Raw genomic sequence first — 10403 nt, 5'->3', positions numbered from 1 at the left:
TTTTTTGAACTCTTCTTTGCCAAGAGCTTATTTAGAAATCCATAGTCTTGTTACTATCAATTTCTTTCCCTAAGACTAGCAGTCTTGCCCCCATTGTGAAGCCCAATGCTTCTGATCATGGTTCTTTTTGAGCACCTACAGAGACCATCTATTTGGCTGTCTGGGCATTTGAGCTTTCCCACTTTGCTCTACTGACTCAGAATATTAAGACTTGTTGATATTTCATTTCATTCCCCGTTTTGAAATATTTACCTTAAGGAAGAGAAGAGATTTCTATATCTATTACAGCAGGCTTTGTAACCCAAATTGAGTTTCATTGGCACCAAATATGTAAGTTTAGTGCTATGTCTCAATGTTCCTCCAGCTTACTCTGTCTTGCTTCAAATACACTGTGATGTCTAGTAGTCAAATCTTGATTTCTGACAAGTGTAATTCCATAAAAACTGGAGGAAGCTGATCTAATTCCTCTTTATTCTTGTATCTGTGGCAGATAACCTCCTTGAAAAATGTGCTGTGGTAACTTCCTGTGGGCTTATCAGGAAAGAATACCAGGAATTCTTTGCCTCTTTTTCCCTTACTCTCTTGGAATAAGACATTTAGGGAGGTAGAAGCTGAACTGTCTGAGCCTGGTTGGATTCTAGGTTTTTTAAAAAGGAGACAGGTGACTCTGAAGACATACAGATTCCTCAAGTTTTGTAAATTGAATGCTTTGAGGTCAAAGACAGACATGTACTTCCCTCTTCTACAGTGACCCAGAGGTGTTAGGCACATTTTAAGGGGGCATTTTAAGGGGGCATACTAGGGACTGAAGTATAAGTGACAGAGTCTTGAAAATCACAGTAATGAGAAAGCTGGGAGATGGTCCAGAGCATCGTCACTGAATGCCTTTGAATGGCCTATGTGGCCTTGGACATCGAACATCTGTGTGGGGGCCATGACCCATAGATCTGTGGTCTTTCTTCAAGCTTCCCAAAGTTATTAAGTTTGGAGTTCTACATGACCTTAAGAAAGGGAAAGAGTCTCCTGCAAAATGACTGATTGAATTTCTTATTAAACATTCAAGGAGAAGGTAAAGATAAGGAAGTCCTCAAAGACAAATTGAACTCAATTTGGAACATGGGGAAAGAGAGTTTATGCATTCAAGTGTTGAGAATCAAATCTATACCTATTTTACATTTAATAGTAACTGACTTTGTTAGACTTTGACCATATTCTTTTAAATAGACTGAGACAGGGAAACTAAAGGGACTCCAAGAAAAACTGCTATTTTGCTCCTTTCCCTGCTTCTATTCTTGAATAGGCCCTACACCCCCACTTTACACATGTCTTATAGAACAGATCATGTATGTCCTCATGGTAAAGGCCAAAGAGTTAGTTATTTCTTTGGAGTCTTCTAGCACAATAGGTAACATCTAAGGAGTGACCAGGTGAGAGCATCATAAACATTTTCCAAGACCACTGACTCACCAAGACCCCTGTCTCACCAAGATCTGTGGCTCTTGGGGCATAAATGACTAATGGAGAACACCTAAACACTCATCTTTGTTCCTGGTTGCCTGAGGAGACCACAATCCTCAATAAAAACTCCAGGTCCCAAGCAAAGACAAGACTCTCGCTCCTTTCCTTCCTGAATCTCCCAGACACTCTGTATCTGCTCTGTCTTCAATAAACTCTGCTCACACTTCCTCTCAGCTTGCATTTGATTTCCATCCTGCTCAAAGCCAAAGACCCTCTTGGTTGGTCCTGTGGGACCCTTTCTGGGTCCGAGAACCCAGCCAGCCTGCATCAAGACCCATCCATCTTGACTATGTAACACCTTACCTTTTTAATTTTTCTTAATAGCACTTAATACTCATATGATGTAATGTGCTTATTTGTTAATTTTATCTGTACTAGGTTTTTAAAAAATTTTTTTTAATGTTTATTTTTGAGAGAGAGACAGAGCACAAGAGGGGGAGGGACAGAGTGAGAGGGAGACGCAGAATCCAAAGCAGGCTCCAGGTTCTGAGCTGTCAGCACAAAACCTATTGCGGGGCTCAAACCCATTGACCGTGAGATAATGACCTGAGCTGAAGACGGACACCTAACCGACTGAGCCACTCAGGCGCCCCTTATCTGTACTAGTTTTAAGCTCCATGAAGGAAGGGACTGTCTTTCTTATTCACTATTCTATTTCTAGTTTTTAGAATAGTGCTGCATGTAGTAGGGGCTCAATAAATATTTGTTGATTGAATGAATAGTATTCAGAAACTCTTATGGTAAAATGGGAGAAGATGATGATGCTAAGATATTTAATCTTGAAATATAAACAAGATGAAGCTCTCTATGAAATAAAAAAATATTTCTTGGATTTCTTAAAAATAGTGCTATATCATGATTTTGTGTTTTGCTTTAATATAATTTAATTTATCTGATACTTTTGCTTTCCTTTTATGGCTTATCTTTGTTCAGCAGATGATACCCCAATTGTACTGGCAATTGGGAAGGTGTGGATTTTATCAGCTCACTCCCTTTATTTGACAAACTTAGGCTTTCAGTCAGTCAAAGTGACCTTATCTATGTCTCTCTTTGCATATTGTTAACATAATTTGCTATTTTTAATATATATCTGTATTTCTTTTTAATTTTTTTTAATGTTTATTTATTTTTGAGACAGTGACAGAGCATGAGCAGGGGAGGGGCAGAGATAGAGAGGGAGACGCAGAATCCGAAGCAGGCTCCAGGCTCTGAGCTGTCAGCACAGAGCCTGGCGCGGGGCTCAAATCCACAAACTGTGAGATCATGACCTGAGCTGAAGTCGGACGCTTAACCGACTGAGCCACCCAGGTGCCTCAAAATATATCTGTATTTTCTGTTCTCCCTATTTCTGATGTTCTGAAGTAATGACAGATCATTTTTATGTGGTGGATATTTAGTGTTTTACCTTTTTTTTTAATGTTTATTTTTTGAGAGAGAGATAACTAGAGCAAGTGGGGGAGGGGCAGAGAGAAGAGGACAGGATCTGAAGTGGGCTCTGTGCTGACAGCAGCGACTCCAACATGGGGCTCAAACTCACAATGGCGAGATCATGACCTCAGCCGGAAGTCGGATGCTCGACTGACTGAGCCACCCAAGGGTCCCTAGCGTTCTTTACTGTTATAGTCCACTTGGTATATTTACTGTGGCATCAGCATGGCGTTTTTAATGTATTTTGAAATGTAGAATTAATGCAAAAAGGATTAAGACAATGCTCTCTTTCATCTAGAGTAAACTAAAAAATAAATGTGATGTTTGGGGGAAATATTGTGAGAATTTAAGAGAAAGGGAGACCAACCCATTTGGAGGCAAATTCCAACAGACTCTTACCAGCAATGTATGGAGTCTGAAGAAAAGAGAAAATCAGTGAGCTATAGGAGTTTTCCTTACCATAAAGTCTCGCCAAGTTACATATCTCTCCAAGGATAAATTCTCCTTTATTAGTTAACTAGCGTTTAGTAAGAGCGCTAATTAGTGTCTTAACCCAACTATAATAATTTGGTATCTCTCACAGTTTCTCTGGGTCAGGAGTTCAAAAGGGACTTGGCTGGGAAGCTTGGCTCAGGGCCTCTCCTGTGGTTGCAAGCAAATATCGACTGGGCCTGCAGCCACATGAAGGTTTGATTAGAGCTGAAGGATCCACTTTTAGGAGATGCTGTTGCAATGTTAGTGTATTGGTACTCAGTATCATTTGGTGACTTCAGTGCCTTTTCATGGGCCTCTCTATGCGGCCGCTTAAATGTCCTCACATCAGGATGGGTTCCCCCAGAGTAAGCAATCCAAAAAGCCAAAGCAGAAAGTGCAATGCCTTTTATGGTCTACCCGCGGAAATCATACTTCCACTGTAGCTGCTGCTCACACAGACCTGTCCTGATTCAAAGTAAGAAGAAACTACACAAAAATATGAATACAAGGAGGCAGTAATGATTGAAGTCCATCTTGTGGGCTGACTTCCACAACTAGTAAGCTTAAAACTATGTCTAGACAGAATTAGAGAGACAGAGAGGAGAAATGTATCTCCCCAGTCGTGACTGCCCACATTATTAGATCTCTTGATAGTTTTTTTCTGCTATCTGAACTAATAATCAAGATCTACAATATTCAGCCCCACTGTTCCTTAGGGAGCATTCAAATGATGTTCAGACAGACATGAAGGAGAACTAAGTAGAATATACTGAAAGTAATTTTTCTTCTTCCATTTTTTTAAAAAGTTTCCTTTTCAAATATCAAGCTTGGTAAAATTGACCTGTCCTCATTTAAATATTAGAAAAGAGGAAAACAAATTAAATAACAGAATAAAGCAATAATCATAAGACATTTCCTTTGTCCATTTTCTCTTCTACTCTCTGAAACTATCCTTTTCTGCCTTCACTGTCCTCAAATCTCTAAGCTCCTTCTGTATTGTCAGATTATGACCTTGCTTCTTAGTTTTTCAGCAATTAGACACACTTCTAGAAGATGACCTTCATCAGCACCATATACTCACCTTACTTCTGTTATTAGGGGAAAGTTATCTGTGCTTTCAGCTGCCATCAGTTCCTCTCCTCATGTGCTAGAATGCCTCATCTCTCACTCATGGAAACTTTGCCAACAACTGTTTCCTTCCTGTCCTCAATTTTCGAGCTTTTCTTTTTCCTATCAGCCTAAGAACGTGCATTCATTTTCCGAATTTATTTTATTTTTTTTTCTTGACCTCACACGCATCTCCAAATTTTGCTCATTTCTCTTTTCCCCTTTAAGAAAGCTCCTCAAAAGAACTCGGTATACCTGCAGACTCCAATTCCTCCCCTCCTGGTTTCTCTTGTGCCCACTTCATTTGAGCTTTTCCATGGTTCCACTGAAATAGCTCTTGTCAGGCCATTATATAACCATCACACTGTTATGTCCAAAGGTCAGTTCTGAGCCCTCTTCTTACCTGACTTATCGGTAGCACTTGGCACAACCAATCAGGTTTCCTCCTGAAAATATTTTCTCCATTTGGCTTTCTGTCACACAATATACTCTTCCATTTTCTGCCTGTCACAATGGCTGCATGTCTTCAGTTCATGTTGTTCCTTCTTCCTCATCTACCTGATCTCTTCATATCAATGTATAATTAGAAATAGAGTTGCACGAGTTTGTAGCATTGAAGACTATACAGAAAAAAAAATATTGAATATTAGTATTAATGGATAGAATTATTTTAATTGGAGAATTTAATACACTCTCATTTCATGACACTTAAAGAAAAAAAAAGGAATATAAAGCACTTGGGGGATACCTGGGTGGCTCAGTCAGTTAAGCATCTGACTTCAGCTCAAGTCATGATATTGCGGTTGGTGGGTTCAAGCCCTGCATCAGGCACTTAGAGCCTGGAGCCTGCTTTGGATTCCATGTCGCTCTCTCTCTCTGCCCTTCCCCCACTCACGCTTTGTCTCTCTCTCTCTCTCTCTCAAAAAAGAATAAACTTAAAAACAAAATTTGGATGACACAGTTGTAATGCTCATAGGATATAGATGTGTTAAAAGCAAGCTCTGACTGATTGTTACTCAGGAGGAGCTCCCCCCCTCCCATATTGGGAAGTGGGACTGAGTGAGTTGCTACACCCATGCTTCAAGCATCCTTCCATTTAACTTGTATGTGATTGTTCATATTGCTTAAATGCAGTCTTACTCTCAGAGTCAGGACCTTGTTGATTTATTTATATTATTTTGTTCTGTTTCTCTCTGTTAAAAGAAAATAAGTGGAGAAAAGAGAAGTTTCATTAGCTCTAAGGAGCAGAGCAGCCATTTCAACAATCACTAGTTTGGGTGGGTGCAGAAAACCACCGGACAAAGACATTAACCATAGCATACCATAATGAAGTAGGATCTAGCATTTTCGGTGGAATTACTGTACATCTCTGGGTCAGAGCAGAAAAAGGAACTCACTACTCAAGTTTTGTGTGATGGTGGTTTTTGCTGTAGGTAAGATGTGTGGAATTTAATTTGAGGGTTCCCAGAAATTCTGATTGTCAACAGATAATGTATACACTTTAATGTTTGGAATACATTTACTAATTAAATATCAATTCTTTTAATATAGCTTAGGCAATACCAGTAGTGGAGAATGGGAAAGATTAGAAGGAAAGGTAAGAATATTCCATGATTTTTCTATGTACAGAATGTGAGTATAAAAGTAGAACACGTGATCAAATCAAACGCAGTTGACCCTTGAACAACATGGGTTTGAACCATGCAGGTGCACTTACAGGTGGATTTTTTTTTTGATAAATGCAATACAGTATTGTAAATGTATTTTCTCTTATGATTTTCTGAACATTTTCATTTCTCTAGCCTACTTTATTTGAAGATTACAACATATAATACATATAACATACAAAACGTGTTAATTACCTATTTATGTTACCAATAAAGCTTTTGGTTGACAGTAGGCTATTAGTAGTTACATTTTGGGGAGTCCAAAGTTATATGTGAACTTTCAGCTGTGGGGAGTGAGGTAGGTCGGGGCACATAACCCTCCATGCTGTTTAATGATCAACTGTACAAGAGTGTTACAGTGGGCAAACTGATAAAGACCTGCCTTAGCAAGCGTGATGTGACTGTCAGCTAGTGATTTACTTCACAGCCCTCAGTTATTTCAAAGCTGACTAAGTAACAGTGTTATGTTATTTAGATGAGAAAGCATAACAACAGGTCTTATGAAAAATACTTTAACATCTTGCAGAGACTGTCCATTATCTTTAGCAATGCAAATCCTCTCTGATATTCACATTAAGTATTTGCATTATAATGCACTCTCTTGTTCCTCACTTTTGTCCCTAATTCGTAATTATGACCATTTTGTTTAGAAGATGGTTAGGATCATTATTATTAGGAAAATGTTCTTTTCTACTTAGAGTCGATGGATTCACTGGAGATACTTGCCTGCATGATGATTACCTCATTAGGTATACCTGGAAAACCATAAAAGGAAAGAGCCCAAACAAGAGGTACTCTTTATTTTTGCTGTTTAGACATTGTAAGCATGGAGGACACTGGGGACACTCAGGCTACAGACAGAAAGCTGTTAACTTAAAACGCGGATCCAGGATACTTACTGATACTTGTGTTTCCACAGCAGGGACCAGAATCCTATTGCATTTGAACTGAGTGGAAGCTGGGGCTACAAGAATAAGAGAGTAGTGTTTTGGTTTTTTTTTTCTTTTTAATTTTTATTCATTTTTGAGAGACAGAGAGAGACATAGTGTGAGTGGGGGAGGGGCAGAGAGAGAGGGAGACACAGAATCCGAAGCAGGCTCCAGGCTCTGAGCTGTCAGCACAGAGCCCAATGCGGGGCTCGAACTCACGAACCTCAAGATCATGACCTGAGCTGAAGTCGGACGGTTAACCGACTGAGCCACCCAGGGACCCCAAGAATAGTTTTATTTAATAATTTAAATTGCTGATTTTGGTGATAACCGTCTGTTCAGATTTTCTTATGTACAGAATGAAGAATGGTATGGAAGAACAATCTTGTCCATAGTAATGTTTATTGAGAATTCTCTTTGTAATTAGGTACAGGGAGCATAATCAAGTGGAATATTGTTGAGATGAGGAGTGGCTAGAATATAGATTTACTAATTTTAGTGATTAATTATAGAAAATAGGAATTCAAAACACATGTTTCCCAAAAGCAAATAGATAAAATAAACTACTTAGCTTATTTTAATTAATATTTAAAGAATGTCGTAGGTATCCATTAGTAGAAGACCTTTTCTAAGACATATTAAGGCATAGTAAGTGTTATCAAAATTGATATGGGCACTGCCTTTATAATCTCATTCCATAATTGGTGCAATTTATGCTTTGATGTGCATTTTTGGTCGTTAAAGATATAGTCTCTGTAGGGGTATTTTTTTCAATATATGAAATTTATTGTCGAATTGGTCTCCGTACAACACCCAGTGCTCATCCCAAAAGGTGCCCTCCTCAATACCCATCACTCACCCTCCCCTCCCTCCCACCCCCCAGGGGTATTTTTTAATATAAGTGTCATTATGCATGCTAGTCATAGTAATTTATGAGATCACCTATTGGGGATTATTTGGAAGTACAGGATTATATTATAAGTAAAGGTAGTGAGTCTATGGTGTTGAACATAACTCAGTGCTACCGAAGGTGGAAAGGATCCTATTAATTTATATAATGAAAAGTAGAATCCTGTATTCATTTTTTGGGTCTCATTTCTCCATCAAATGGCAATAATAAATATTGGAACTAACATTGCTTCAAATAATATATAGAACAGGATAAATTTTGTGTTAGTGAATGTTGGATTAAAATTATTTGAACTGAAACATTGAAATATAGCATTATTTGAGGTGATTTCAGGCACTTTATTTATTTATTAAAGTTTATTTACTTATTTTGAGAGAGAGTGAGCAGGGGAGGGGCAGAGAGAGAGAGAGAGAGAGAGAGAGAGAGAGAGACAGAGAATCCCAAGCAGGCTTCACACTGTCAGTACAAAGCCTGATGATGGGCTCGAACTCACAAACTGCGAGATCATGACCAGAGCCAAAATCAAGAGTCAGTTGCTTAACTGACTGAGCCATCCAGGCACCCAACAGGCACTTAAGATAGGTGAACTTGGCAATAACTAGTATTAATGGGGATAATCAGCTTGTATCTACTGCCAAGGGTGTAGATAGTGAGGGTTTAGGAGATAGTTACTTCAGATTTTATTTGTTTTGAAGCACCATACTTAAGGTAGGAAAGTAAGTTTTAAAGTTGATATGGATTGAGAATTTTGACATTAAAATAAAATGCATTTGTCTACAATTCTTAAAAGGAGTGCTAAGCATTTAGTTCTAATAAAGCATTATAATAAATAAAAAATGATATTATGCCCACTAAAATTGTAGTGAAGTTATCATATAGCATAAGTTAAAAAGCTTAGAAGGGCTATTATGAATGTGACTGAGAGGTTTCTATTGATAGAGGTGTTAGGTAATTATGGTAAAATCCATAATCTAGGGTGTCAGAGTTACTTGTTTTGTGGTTAGACTAATTTTACTTTTATAAGACTTTTAAAAATTCATTTGTAGACTAAATCTGTGACTCATAGCTTTTATTTTATTTTTATTTATTTTTATTCGATTTATTTTATTTATTTACTTCATTTCTCTGTTGATAGACTGGGAAGTCCAAGGCAGTGTTAGTAACAATAAAATTTTAGGGTCAAATAGTAACAATTTGATTGATTGGGAAAGCATTTCATTGTAAACTACAAGTGGATAGTTGTAGATTTTCACAACCAAATTCACATGTTCTTGATTTTTCTGTATATAGGTAGTAATTGTAGTAATCAGAATGTGAAATTACTAATTACAGAGGTGAATGATGTTAAATAGACATGACACTAGGGGCGCCTGGGTGGCTCAGTCGGTTAAGCATCCGACTTCCGCTCAGGTCATGATCTCTTGGTTTTTGAGTTTGAGCTCCGCATTGGGCTGGGTACTGACAGCTCAGAGCCTGGAGACTACTTCAGACTCTGTGTCTCCTCCTCTCTCTGCCCCTTCCATGCTCATGCTCTGTCTCTCTCTGTCTCTCAATAATAATAAATAAACGTTAAAAAAAAATAGACGTGACACTAATGGATCAATTGTTCTTTGCTGTGTTTAATGCAAAGCTAAGATTCAGAGTTAGTTGTACTAAATTAGTACAAGAAGAATAGGATCAGTATCAATACGTTACTATATAAAGACAGAGACCAATCAGAAGGGTCAGAATTAAGGTCACTTTCAAAAGTGAAGTGATCAGATGCAAAATAAAGCTTTACCTAGCATAGAAAATGTGATTGTGAACACTTGACCAGTAATAACACCATCCTTGAAATCCATGTTTATAACTAGTAGTGAGTCATAGATGCTGTCACAATTTGTGAATGATGTTTTCTAATAATTCTAATATCAAAATCTAGGATGATGTTGATAAATAGTGTTTATATTTTTTTAAATTTTATTTCCTTTAGACTGTGGAGGCTCAGGTGATAGACACCCCAGCAGCTAAAGAGATTAAAATATATTAAGACATGATACTACTAATGGGCTTAGCATTATTATGAAGAAAATTATTACTAAGGCAGGGGCAATAAGAATCAATTATAGTCAGTTATAAATCTAAGCGTCTCCTAATCAAAACCCTCACTGATTAAGGTCAGCCTGAATTAGCTGTCTCTTTCATTAGTTGTCTTTACTATTCTATTCTAGTTTAAAAACCAAGTAGTCAATATAGTGACCCCTTTGTGATGTGTTGAGTACAGTCAAAAGTAGATAGAAGTCTATGTAAGATGGCTAAGAATAAGCTTTATACCACAAATATAAGGGCAGAAGAGAATTATTCATTTCACCAAGCTGGAAGGTAGAACTT

Source organism: Panthera tigris, chromosome D4 (assembly GCF_018350195.1).
Source record: "Panthera tigris isolate Pti1 chromosome D4, P.tigris_Pti1_mat1.1, whole genome shotgun sequence".
NCBI classification, from domain to species: Eukaryota; Metazoa; Chordata; class Mammalia; order Carnivora; family Felidae; genus Panthera; species Panthera tigris.
The sequence above is the reverse complement of the archived record's forward strand: the minus strand, read 5'-3'. Positions refer to the sequence as shown.